This window comes from Gasterosteus aculeatus, chromosome 20 (genome assembly GCF_964276395.1).
Source record: "Gasterosteus aculeatus chromosome 20, fGasAcu3.hap1.1, whole genome shotgun sequence".
Taxonomy (NCBI): Eukaryota; Metazoa; Chordata; class Actinopteri; order Perciformes; family Gasterosteidae; genus Gasterosteus; species Gasterosteus aculeatus.
The window spans coordinates 19,785,148-19,798,067 of NC_135707.1; the positions used below are offsets into that span (position 1 = coordinate 19,785,148).

Genomic DNA, 12,920 nt, shown 5'->3' on the forward strand with positions numbered 1-12,920 from the left:
CATATAGGACGTGCGTACGCACAGAAAAATTCATACTTGCGCACGCACGTCCTACACAGTTTTCCCTTAATAAATCACAATCACTTCTAAATGCAGCGCAGCTTTTGCGGCTTCATGTCACGCCCATAGTTGCCCATAGTTGAATATTCATCGATTTGCGAAATCATGACAAACACTGAGATGAAAACGAAGAAACGTAACTTCACTCAGTGTGAAGTCGGAATTATCATTGGCGAGGTGGAAAGAAGTCAAATGCTTTTTGGAGGGCACAGTATGGGCATTACTGATGCCAAAAAGGCACTTGAGTGGCAAAAGGTTGCAGAACAACGCTGCAGCCTCACAACCTCGGCTGTGGCCGAAATAAAGAAAAAATGGTCTGACATCAAAGTGGATGCAAAAAAGCGTTTAGCACGCCATCGCCAAAGTGTACCTGCCACGGGTGGGGAAAGGGGACACCGAAGCTGTCCCCTCTTGATGAGAGACTGCCGGCAATGATTGGGGATCAGGGACAGGGTCTGGGCCAACCTCAGCGTCAGGGGGTCGAGGCGCATTTCGAAGCTGTGCCACATTATGTAGCACAGCACATGCCAGCATGATTTTGCACACCTTTTCAGGAGTAAACAATAACCTCCCTCCAGCGCAGTCGAGGCAGCGCCATCTGCCCTTAAACAGGCCGATGGTGCGCTGCACTAAAGAGCGAATCCTTCCATTTGCCACATCTAAGAGCGCAAGATCAGCCATCTTGCATCATTACGCATTGTGATGGCATCATGGCATTTTATTACCGTCCATTTGATTGCATCAGACAAGCAACAGCTGTGTTTTGAGGATGAATTGCATAACATGCCAATATTATTGCAGAACATATTTCACTTTTCTTTTGGAAAATGTGTAAATTTGTATTTGTTTGTTTTTACAGGTGTGCAAGGAGGGAATAAAAAGAGTAACAAGAGATGTGATAATGTGATTAATTCTCCTGATTTGGTTTTCTCATCTTAAGATGTGATATACAGGAGACAAAGCCTCCTCTGCATGTTTTTTCTCCAGCTTTCTCTCCAGCGTCCAGCCAACCGTTACATCCTCCTCCACCTCCTCAGTCCCCATTTCAAACCACAGCCCTGGTCCCACAGAGCCCAAGCCCAGACCTTATGTCTGCATTGAACAAAGAGCCAGAACTTCAGTATCCAGCTACAGGCCAGATCGGACAGAGTGACAGGTAAGCAACATATACAAGTACATTACTCCGGGGAGCCTCTGGACTTAAATTCCGAAACTAATGTGTTTATACCAGCAGCAACAGTGCTGTGGAGCAGAGAACAGCAGAGAGAAAGAAAATACTTAATACGATGATGATGTTGAAGTATCTAAAACCTGTTTGTTCTTATGTGTATTCCTGAGACAAATAGAGACACGGAGGCTGTTGGCCAGGGGGTATGGGGGGACAAAATAAGTGGATGGTGTTTGTAGGGAGGAGAGGACAAGTGGAGGTGGTGGATCCCTTTTCAACGGACAACAGGTCATATGCAAACAAACGTAAACACACAGCCATAGGCTGATGGGGAACAGAAGAGAAATAAAAGAAATACAAGATGAAAGAAATAAAATTAACTTCAATGGTAAACGATGTAAAGGTAATATTTTTTCCAGAAGCACGCAAATCTGTTATTTTAACCTCAGGATGAACAAATAAAGAAAATACGTTGATAAATGGGTTTATTAATTGATAAAATGTCCCTATTAGAGTGAGACTACAAATGAACACCAGCACACAGAAATCTGTCGGTGCAACTAATGATAATGGATCCAAAAACATGTTTACAAACAAGACAACAATTGGTATTATTAAAGAATTGTTAAGTTAACCGTCAAAATGAATGAAAGCTTTTGGAATGAAGCATGAGTGACTGATGTGAAAGAGTTTAACTCAACGAACTATCACTACAATTTTGGTTTAACTATAAGAGGGAATTAATTAGTTAGACAAAGACTAAAGAACATTAATGAAGTAATTCCTCAATCTGTCAAAGAGAATACGAATTAGGGACATACACTGCAATGTTTCAACAAAGAAACTCAAGGTCAGAGATAAGAGATGCACATGCACTCTTTGAAACAAAGACTAAAGACTAAACAAATATTTTTTTATTGAGAAACGGAAGTTGTGGAGGGTTGCTGCACGAGTGTGGGGGAAACAGTGGGGGCCAACAAAGAAGCTCAAAAGGTTATTTCTCCTCTTTTGGAGTAACTCAAGCAAATTCAAGAACACACACACAGTGTTAAATAAAATAAATCCTGAGTGCAAATATTTATCTGGGATATAATTGGATTATGCACTTTATTCAAGGTAAGGTAATAAAGATTGTATTATTGTAACATCAACTAACAGATCTATAAAAAAAAAAACGTATAATGTGAGGTCTCATTCATTTTAATCTATAAAAAACATAGATACTTATTACAGTTAGTTATAGTTATTACAACTACTAAATAGTAAAGTAAAATACTGAAAAAAAAGCGTGTTTAAATATACAAGCAACAACTGGTGGTGAACGTTTTAACAGGAAACCACAAACCACCTGATCAACTTTCTTAAGGGAAAACTTTTGGGGAAAAATAAAACTGAGATAATGCGGAAAAAGGTAAATATGGAGATTTGGTTATTTTGAGCGATGTGTGAAATTAACACAATCAACAGGGGGAATGGAAAGGCTGTACAGCATTAATAAACATTTTTTAGCATGCATTGATTGTGAAAAACACAATCCCAAGGTTTAAATTCAGAGAAAACATTGGTATGGACTTCATTGAACTAAGTCAACGTAAAGAAAAGGATTAGATGCTTTCCAAGTGAATTCAAATGTTTTCAACAAAAGCACAGGACGTTTTAACAAAGACAAAAAGCCTCAACAGAAAAAAATTGGCCGAGGGTTGAGATACCAGAGGGAAGGTTTTGTTTTTAACAGTACACACTGTCAACACAGTTAAAACTTCTATTTTTATACTTTTAGGAAGAATATGCGATATCTTTGCCCGTATTATCCACAGTCAGCAGGACTGATGAAACAAATAAATGGTACAATTAATTACAAAATTAGAAGGCTCTAACTTTTGAACGATTAGATAATAGAATTTTTTCATACCAAGCTTAAACCATTTGTTAAAGATTTTGAACAAAGCAGAGAATATGAAAAGAATTTGTTTTCTGCTCAATGTTTTTCCTACACAGAAGCTGCCTTATCGGGCCACGAATGCCACAGAGAGCCTGACATGAACCAAGCACACCAACAATCAACAAGCAGAGAGACCGTCCTGGATCTACCTCATGCAGGATCAGAATCAGAAGCCATTTATTGCCACATATGTTACACACATTGAGTAATTTGTCAGTTTTGCAGATACCTGTCTCCTCCAAGGCGTGGCTAACCAGGGAGATGAGTACAATAAGGTCACCTAGCTGGAACCAGTGAAGAAGTCATTAGGGTCCCTTTTAGAGGGAATCAATAACGCCCGGGGGTTTAGTGGTGTCTGTAAGATTGAACTCAGTGGTGGATCCACAACACAGGGATTGGTAAGCAATGGTGGCACCTAGAACACGAGTCAACTTACAAGTATTTTTGTTTTCGTTACTAAATAAGAGATAAGATAAATACGAAATAAACAAAAATAAATATGTCTAGAATTGATGGAAATAGTAGACTGAATAGTAGACTGTTGTTTTTGTTTTCATCATACGACGAACATGTTCGAGTGGATCCTGGACTGGACTCCGGCTGTGATCTCCCTCGGTATTGCCAACCTCCCACCACACCCCACCCCACCAAGCAGGAAGAAGAGGAACCAACAACTACAGCCCCATCAATGAACATTACAAAATGCTTGGATGATCTGAACGAGAGATGACAGGAGTCTGACGAGCAAAGAAACAAAAGTTACGTATGTAACTACGGTTCTATGAATCCTGGATGACCGCCAGAGGCAGTGCTTCACACTGGATTATCTTCTGTCTCGCGCATGCGCAGGTTGAGTCTTTATACCAACAAAGTCACCTGTGTCCTTGGATGACCCCCCGCCACGTACAAGTACTGGTGTCATCCTGAGATCAGTCTTACGAAATCTTCTCGCGAGTTCACGGGATTCCGAGTGACAGACTTCATAGAATCGTAGTTACATACGTAACTTTTGTTCTATTTCATCCTTAATGACCGCCAGAGGCAGTGCTTCACACTGGATTATATCAACAGTCTTACAGAGGATTACAAGTAACCACCTCGTATTGCTCAGGCAGAGGAATTGGGCCAAAGAACCCTCCCCAGCAGGTGAGGGGGTGGCAACGTTACTGTAACTCTAGTGTTCCGTCAGTGTGCTGCCTTTAAGGCCGCAGCGCATACATGTATAATGGGGCCGCCTATAATCCAATGGTAGAGGGAGACTGGCACTTATAGAGGGGCATGTGGAAACCCAAGTACAGCAGGCACAGGGCCTTGTTGAGAACGGCACACCGGTCAGAAAACAGTTTCCATCTGTTTTTTTGTTTCTCGGGCGGGTACAGAACAGGTACCGGGATTCAGAAGTCGGTTTGATCGATTTTTGCAACCACCTAACGCCCAGTCGGGTCTTCTTGTGGCCAGGTCCATAGTTGAAGGCGTCAGGGATTGGGAACCACAACTTTCAATCACTCGTGATTGGTTGGCAGATCTGTCGCTATTGGTCACCCGCCTCATTTTATTTATGTATTCATATCATTATGTATATTCATTTCATGGTTATCCTATGTAGGCTACTACACTATTATTAGGATACCAACCAGGACATCAATGAATTTATAGAGAAAATGAACATTTGCCACATGTTTATGCAAAGAAAAAGCTTTATTAACAACACACAAACAACAACTACATACAAAGTGAGGATCTGCACACACTTTGGTAACGGCGGTTTAAAAACTACAGCTCAGTAAACTGTCCGTTTGCCTCCTCGGGGTTGTAGACCGTCACTGGCGCCGTGTTTTCCGAGGCAGGTCTGTTGTGCAGGCGGCTCGTGTGCGTGTGGCGACCGTACAATCCACCCCGAGACCCCGCCAACAACGCCGTCCTCTCCGCCCGACGTGAGCTCCACGGTGGCGGATTTCCACCTCGTCATCAGCCAGCACACTTTGTCTCAGCAGCTGTAAAAACAACAATGAATCAGTACGATGCGATGCGTACGGACACAACACATCTATCAATGCACCTGAAACAAGTCAACAAATAAACTCTGACCCTCTTTCTTCTCGCTCGACTCCGCGCTGAACTCCGCAATGAGTGTTCCGGCTGGAAAACCTGAAGCTCCTGCGTCCCGTCTCAAAATACGTCTCACAGGCGGCTGGAAAACAATTACATGAGTGTGGTATGAATTTAAAAAAATCAAACGCAAGTCACAGTAACATTTAACAAGGAAGGAGAAACAGTGTCACTTACACACAATGACGTCGTCTAAATCTGGACTTTTCCCGGAGCAAATACGAGGTCACCGCCTCATTATGAGGCGAGATTAGTCTGTGAAAACAAAATGTACAGTTATGATCGGTATCCATACGTATATATTTCCTTATACCGCAGAATGAAAGCATATTCTGTAAATCTGACCCTTGCTCCGGTTCGTAGCGCTTGTAGTTCGTCTCGGAGTTGTGAAGACGGCGCACCGCTTCCTGTAAACGACACGGCAAAGAAAATATACTTAAAAAAATAGAATAAAGCTGTTTCTGCTCACTTGTAAGGCTACTAGGCTACTCTTAGCTTAGCTTGAGGCTACGCTACTTTTAGCTTAGCTAGCAGTCATCGAACGTATTCTTACCGCTATCTTGGGATTGTGCGCCCGTCTCCTCTTTGAGTCGGTTCCTCTCCTCCATGGACAGAGTCCCGAACGCTCCAGTGGAGCGAACCGCTCGTTGATATCGGCAGTTTGTTGTTGGCGTTGACGAGACGATCCACTGAGAGCATTCAGCAGCTTCTTCTGTCTGTCTGCGGACTGGCCGAAAGTTGGTGACCGCGGAGAGGAGTTGAAGGCGAGTTGAACGCGAGACGTCGTCCAGCCATTATTCACGAAGCAGCAAAAACCAAACAAAGGAACTAGAGATACAGTTCTTGTTTGTATGCTCGTCTTGCAAGTACTGCTGTCTGAGTCGTGCCTATGACCTCACACGTGATTGGACGAGGAGTCTAAGGGTCCTCATCACATACGAGGTTATTGTTATACAGAAGGACCAGTATTTTAGGAAGACAAATGGTTGGGACTTTGAAACAGCTGATATGCTTTATGTAAAGCAGTGTTTTGGTGTCAGCAGAACGACTTTCCCTAGAAAACTGTACAGTGGTGCCGCTTTCTCCATTCCACCAGACAATCTAGAGTCTGACAGACATGCAATGTTGACAATGTATCATCACATGTACCCTTGTGTCACTGAGGTTGAATGTTTTGCCATGACATGTAAACGGGTAACATATATGAATGTAACTTACTCAATCGATAGATGCAGAGCAGAAAGGTCAGCATGTGTTCATGCTAAGTGGTGTGGAAACACAACAGTTTTGAGGAACCCGTCCTTGACCCTCTAGCAGAACTAAGACCAGCCATTATAAAGCAGTTTATAGTTGTTAATGTTGTGTCAAAGGGTACGGCATTTAAACATGTTCTTGCACAAGTTTCCTGGCTTCATCTCCACCCGGACAGACATTTTTATGGAAAGCCAATAGAAGTTTGGGGCTTGCAGGGAACAGACACGTCGTACCCAGCATCATTTCTGCCAGTTGAGCGCATTGCTAGAAGATGTGTGGTTAATACATCCTCTGTGCATTTAAGTAAGACCAAAGAAAAGCTTACTGTAGTCCTGCCACTATGCACTGTAGCTCTAGGAGACTATGATCTCTGCAGACCCCTCATTCTGATTCAAAAGTTGTTTGCATGGAATGCTCATTTTATCTTGATTAAAACTAATTTTTTAAAGAAGTTATTTTGTGTATCTTTTTTACATAAGATTTGCCATTGCTAATGGCGTACACAGTAATCTAGCATATTTGAATTAAATAAATCAATTCAAGCTCAAATGTAAGAGTCTATAATTAGGCTACTGAGCCTGATCTATTTGTACCAGAGATTTTCTTATCTTATAAAAAAATGTCACCTGGGCTAAAACTCCCTCTGCGACCCTGATTTGCATTTGTATAGCTCACAGCATTTTCATTTACATGTCAAAGCCTCCCCTAGAATTAGGAGGAGGGGGTCATGGGGGGGACAACTGCCAAGGGAGGCCCACAACAATTTCTGACAATTTACGGCAGTTTTCGGCGTTGCCCGCAAATTGCCGTAAACAGCCGTAAACCTGAAATTCCACGACAATTTACAGTGCCGCATACTGCCGAAAATCCCACTTATCATGCAGTGTTATCAGTAAAAGTCATATACAATCAATGACAATGAATACATGTGTTAGTAGTTTGTAGTTTATTAAATTTAAGAAAACAGTAAAGAAAAGTATGTCAACACAACACAACAAGACAATTGCAGATTAAGAACTATCTACATACGGAGTCTCCTTTTTACAGTAGTGCCCAGAGGGCCTCCTTGTCCTCCACGTCAGGTCCTGCCTTGCACAGAGGAGCCATGAACCCCAGAACACGCGTGCTGGGGTTCATGGCTCCTCTGTGCTTCTCTCTCTATTCGACCTGGTGTTTCTCCTCTCCCTGTGCTCTCTGCATCATTGCCTGTCCTCTCACTGCCTGAAAAAATATGTTGAATTTAAGAGTTAACCAGTTAAGCAGCCTGTCAATTACACTGACAACATAAGTTAAAGGAACACTCATGTACTACCTATGTCATCATAAATAGCCTATACAGCATGTTTTTTTTCACATTGAGAACTGACTTGTTTTCTAACGCTTACAGGCTACTCTACACCTTTCATGACTTAAAATAATTGATTAAGCATATAGGCCTATTCAGTGAAGCAACAGCTTTGCTCCCCGCTCATGATGACAGGGGAGGCAGAGCCTTTGAACATTGACTGGATTTTCTCCTAATTATGTGTGCGCGTCACCAGGCGTTTTTCTTTTACCGTGCACCACCAGCGAACACAGAGCGCGCGACTACTACCCCCCCCCCGTCGGTCGTTCCGCCCCCAACGACTACTACACCCCCCCCCCCGTCGGACCTTCTCGACCGGTCCGCGAAATATTGTCTGACATGAAACCGGTCCGTGAGGTAAGAAAGGTTGGGGACCACTGGGCTGATCCACAACGTGTGTGTGTTTACACACCTCCTGGATCCTGATTGGTGTCGCTGCTGCAGCCGCAAGGCACTGATTGGATGCTCACAGACCGTAATACAGCGCAGATAAAAAGGATTCAGACTACAGTGTTTATATGTTCAACAATAGGAAACGTAGTCTTAGCTCTTTTAAAATTACACCAAGTATATTTCGGATTATTCCAACGGAAGAATACAAGGCGCAAGGAACTTTGAGGTGCGTAAACGCCACTTATAGGTGCGTAAACGCTATTTATAGGTGCATAAACGCTATTTCCAAAATTCCAGAGGTGCGTAAACGGTGTTTACTTGCGTTTACCCTCCACTACAGCCCTGGTTGCAACAAGAGGTTCCTCTCATTGTAAAGAACAGATCAGAGGCAAAGGCCTGAAGAGGATTCTCTGGCCACGTTTTGTGTGTTCTGTGTGTGTGTGTGTTCTCTATTTGCTTGCTTTTATTTTATTAATTGCTTATCTTTACTGAGCATTAGGAAAAGCGCTATATAAATAAAATGCATTATTATTATTAAACCCAAATTCCCTGGGGGTGACCCTTCAGCTGTGTCTTTGCTTCACAGAATCTAACCAATGTCTCCAGTAGGCTGCCCCTATCAACTAACGACTTTGGGCACAACATGAGTACAATGCCAAATTAATTCCAATTCCCTAATACACTCTAAAAAATGTCACCGTAAATTAACGGTATTTTACTGGCAGCAAGGGTGCCAGGAATTTACCGTTATTTTACGGTATAATACCGTAAATGGTTTTTACACTATTTTACCGTAAAATGGATTACTGTATGTTACCGTAAACTTGAACAAATTTCACTGTGAATTAACTGCAATTTACTGGCAATCGACGCTAGTAACTTAGTTTTATTTACAGTGCCCTACCGTAGTTGTTGTATGTTGTCGTATATTGGATTACAGTTTGTTACCATACAATTACTTTTTTGTGTTAAAAATACCAGAAGGTTACTGTTTACTTATAACCGTATACTTTTGCATTTAATTCCCCACACATTCAAGAAAGACAACCAAACTCATTTCGGTCATAGTGGTTGGAGTTTATTAGATGCCTTTAAGACAAAAATGTTAGGCATTTCTAACCAAGAACAAAACATCAAATATGCCGCATGTATACAATAATAAAAAAATGAATCATAAAATCATTAGGAACAAGGTAAACTAACTGCAACAATACACTACGGACCACTTTCAATTTACGGCAGCAAACGGCTGGCGTCCTTAATCCCTCTGTAAAACAAACCAAAATAGAGACACACTGTCATTGGTAAAATATTAAAATTACAAAGGATGTAAGGAAAGAGAATGTTAATCATGCTGGGCAAATAACACTTACCAACGTTACTAACGTTACTGAAACGGCAGCGCATGGGATAGGGAGGGTGTGCTGTGCAGCACAAGGTTGGCGGTTCGAACCCTGGCTGCTCCCTGTGCCAAGTTGAAGTGTCCCTGAGCAAGACACCTAACCCCCAATTACTCCACAAGTTATGTCAAACCATGGGCGTTTTGGATAAAAGTGACAGCTGCATGTATAGTAATGTCCTGTAAGTCAAAGGACCTGTTTTTCAGTGGCTGACGTGGGCTTCCATACATTAACCTACAAAAGATGTAGATGGATTGTGATTCACTGCACTTATATGTGTATTTCCACCACTTCATAAAATATATGTAACATGCAGTTGAATTACGGTAGTCTGCTATTATTGTAAATTGACAGCTTTAACCGTTTATTCATGACATTGGCCGTTAATTTACAAGCAAGGGATGGAAATTTAACTGTATGTTACAGTTATTATGACATACTGTAAGATCCCGTTAGAAATGCGCCGCAAATTTACAGCAATTTGTTACAGTGTATATGAGCCACCAACACAAGTTTTGGTCACCCCTGACAAAATCTCACTCCAAGGTTTTGAAAAGTTTGCCACTCCGCTTACTCCAGAATCTGTCCATGCTGGATTTACAGTATAAGCATGGGAAGCACATAGCACATATTTTGCACAGATATATCCATCCATCCATCCATTGTCAAACCGCTTATCCTGCACACAGGGTCGCGGGGGGGCTGGAGTCCATCCCAGCCAACTTCGGGCGATAGACAGGGTACATCCTGGATTGGTCGCCAGCCAATCGCAGGACTACACAGAGACACACAACCATTCACACTCACATTCACACAACTACGGGCAATTTAGAGTCACCAATTAACCTGATCCCCAGAGCATGTCTTTGGACTGTGGGAGGAAGCCGGAGAGAACCCACGCAGACACGGGGAGAACATGCAGACTCCACACAGAAAGGCCACTGGGTGGAATCGAACCCAGGACCTTCTTGCTGTGAGGCGACAGTGCTAACCACCACGCCACCGTGCCGCCCTCACAGATATATTATTTTACAAATAGTACTGGGTATATTCCATATTTAAAAAACATGAATGCACAAATATCAACTTTTTTAATGTATCTTTAATATAATAAAAAAACATCTTCAGAAGGAGGCCCGGTTGGTGATGGAGGTATTGGACCAGCCTATCTCGTCTTGAACATAATTGGAATCTGCCATTGTCTTAGTTACTCACAACTAGATTAAAAGGTTAAAGTGAATTGTATAGATTGACATCTGATTTGAGTTTAAATGACAGCAGCAGCAAAGAAAACATTAGGTTGGGTTGGTTCAATTTTAAAGGAAGCCCATTAAAAACAGGGAGACTGAGAGTACCAATCCCAATCTCCACCCGGACGGACTCACAGACTTTGAGGAGTGCTCCTGCTAACTTTAAGAGGGTTTTGGTCTGTTTCATTGTCAAATTTGAGTGTTTGAGGGCTCTCAGGCAGACATTTGGAACCCTTTACAAACCCTTTCTGTAAATCAGCATTGTATGCTGACTTTACCCAAAGGAATTACCCACAAGTCACAACATCACGATGTTAAAAATCGGATCTGTGGAAGCTGGGGGGGGGGGGGGGGGGCTTTAGCCCCTAAAGACTCTCCCCCTCAACTATTTACCAGGTGATGTCCTTAAAATTCCTGAGGGTCTAAGGGTAAGGGTTTTTGGGGGGCCATCGGAATTGGGCCTGAAATTATGAATGAAAAGGAGTGTTAACATCGTCTTCCTGACTAAACTTCTGCTTAAGCTATATAAATCCCCACCGGCCTCTAATGAATTGAGGCCTCCATTTGTCACACAATATGGATAGGTCCGAGCTAAGTCAATAACACCCCCGTTTAGGGTAATTTATTTTTTGTTTAGTAGGTATATTTTCAAATAACAAATGGTTAAAAATAATTAGGTCAAAACTATTTAGTTGCACACTTACATTATTTATTTTGGCTTATGACACACACAGAAAACAGGTTTAACAAAAACTAAAAATTAAAACAAATCTAAATAATGTTTTGATTACTGGAGTGAATACAGCTCATTTGTTAGTCGTTCAAACAAAAATCAATCAAACTGATAAAAGTTGTCACAGAATGTCACATTTTGCCCACAGGAAGGCACTCCCCTATTCACACCCCTACTCTGACAATTCAGACCATATTAACAACTCCATTACAGAAACTGTCAAAAATACTTGCAACTGGCAAAAGAACTCTTGCAAAAAGTTTTCTAACCCAGTTGCAAAATAAATCTTGACACTGGGTTAGAAAACTTGTTACATATTTTAAGGGTTGCACATTGAAGTCCAAATTATAATTGTATCTAAAGTTGCAATAAACAGCTAACAGTATGAGGAGACATTTCCCTCAAAATGTACATTATATTTGACACCTATTTAGAGCCACATCAACGGCAATAGTTTTTACCATTTGAATCAAGAAATTGATCCTGAATATTTTTGAAAAATGTAACAATTTAATGAATAAATAAAGTAAGTAGAGGAAGTGGATGAAAATGGAAGTTTGAAAATAGGGGTTTGAATACCATTTGAATATCATTTCGATTCAATCCTGGAATATTTATTTGATATTTGAGGTTTTATATTTTTCAGTATTCATTATTTTATTTTAGAGTGTTTCAAATCTTTTTTTTACTTTCAGATTGTATTTTTTAGTTTCACTTTCAGGGGTCATGGCATCAACTGAGAATTGATGATGATGTGAATTAATGAGTGACAGCATAAAGAAAAAGGCTGGGAACCCTCCTTAACCTTGAAGCCTTCAGGCAACAGAGGCACTATAATGCTCTATATTCATCAACGCATTTGTGATGAACCCACATAGTTTTATTTTGGTAGCATAGATAAATTCTGAAATATTACTGCTGTAAAGTGTGAAATCATAAATGTGTAACCTGACAATGCCTTCACATTGGAAGAAGCAGAACTACAGCTAAGGGAAAATCTAGAAAATGTAAAGATTGTATTTATATAAAATATTGTCAGATAAAAGTCACATGGCAACAAATAAATACATCTCAATCTATTTTAAAAAGTGGCCAATAAAAAATGTAATTCCCTGCATATTGTGGCATCACACGGGGACAAGTAGTGCTACTTCCCCTTTAAGGGACAGCTTCCCCCCTACAAAATGGCGGCCGCAGACTAACTACAGTTCCCAGAAGGCCTGAACACTGACACAGGTGTAGTGTTTAGGCCACCTAATTAAGGTT

General features: G+C 41.3%; 1 long non-coding RNA gene across 2 annotated transcripts; it reads right to left on the reverse strand.

The window, feature by feature from the left end:
• Nucleotides 1-4,849: 4,849 nt before the first annotated feature.
• Nucleotides 4,850-6,700, reverse strand: LOC144389719 (uncharacterized). Of its 2 annotated transcripts, XR_013453867.1 has the most exons (5): nucleotides 5,833-6,700; nucleotides 5,625-5,686; nucleotides 5,457-5,534; nucleotides 5,259-5,361; nucleotides 4,850-5,164 (listed from the first exon to the last, which is right to left on the reverse strand). It is a non-coding gene; the product is annotated as an uncharacterized LOC144389719 (long non-coding RNA). The 2 variants fall into 2 exon arrangements; XR_013453866.1 differs by lacking the exon at nucleotides 5,833-6,700 and having other exon boundaries at nucleotides 5,625-5,765.
• Between the last annotated feature and the right edge of the window lie 6,220 nt (nucleotides 6,701-12,920).